This window comes from Octopus bimaculoides, chromosome 30 (genome assembly GCF_001194135.2).
Source record: "Octopus bimaculoides isolate UCB-OBI-ISO-001 chromosome 30, ASM119413v2, whole genome shotgun sequence".
NCBI classification, from domain to species: Eukaryota; Metazoa; Mollusca; class Cephalopoda; order Octopoda; family Octopodidae; genus Octopus; species Octopus bimaculoides.
In genome coordinates this window covers 9,576,307-9,576,847 of record NC_069010.1, presented here as the reverse complement: position 1 = coordinate 9,576,847, position 541 = coordinate 9,576,307, and the positions used below count along the sequence as shown (strand labels likewise).

At 31.4% G+C, this 541-nt stretch overlaps 1 protein-coding gene across 1 annotated transcript in view; it reads left to right on the top strand.

Moving 5' to 3' along the window:
- The window catches only part of LOC106883302 (putative ankyrin repeat protein RBE_0317), a 9,752-nt gene that overhangs the window by 3,796 nt on the left and 5,415 nt on the right, over positions 1–541 (top strand). The window lies entirely within an intron of this gene.

Genomic DNA, 541 nt, shown 5'->3' with positions numbered 1-541 from the left:
ATGTTCAATTATTAAACAAAACAGTGCAGTACGACCAGCCATACGACCACGCATTTGGTTTATTAATATGCACAATCTTGGTGCAGTCTTATATAAAATAACGTTGGTGCGATCTTAAATTTGTTTGGCCGACAATTTTTAATCATTTGAATTAATTGCACATTAAGATTATTCAAATTGTAGAAAGATATATAAAGCCTATATCGTTCAAAAGAGAAAACAATTCTACATAAACTGCAAAAAGTAAAATAATTTTATACAGTTTTGTTAGAAATAAATTAATGAAGGAAGAGAACTGTCTTAAACTTATTATGGCCGTATGTATGGATACATATACATATATACACACATATATATTGTTGTGCCTGGGAGAGTCATTCTCTTTTAGTGCCTTATTACTTAACACACTCACCGGTTAAGTTTCCACTCGTTTACTTGTTTTTTGTTAAATTTTCGTTACATCTTGCAACCTTTTCAACAGACGTTGACTCTGTCCGTTATTCGAGCCGTTTCCTTTTTATTTGCTTATGCACATATGTGT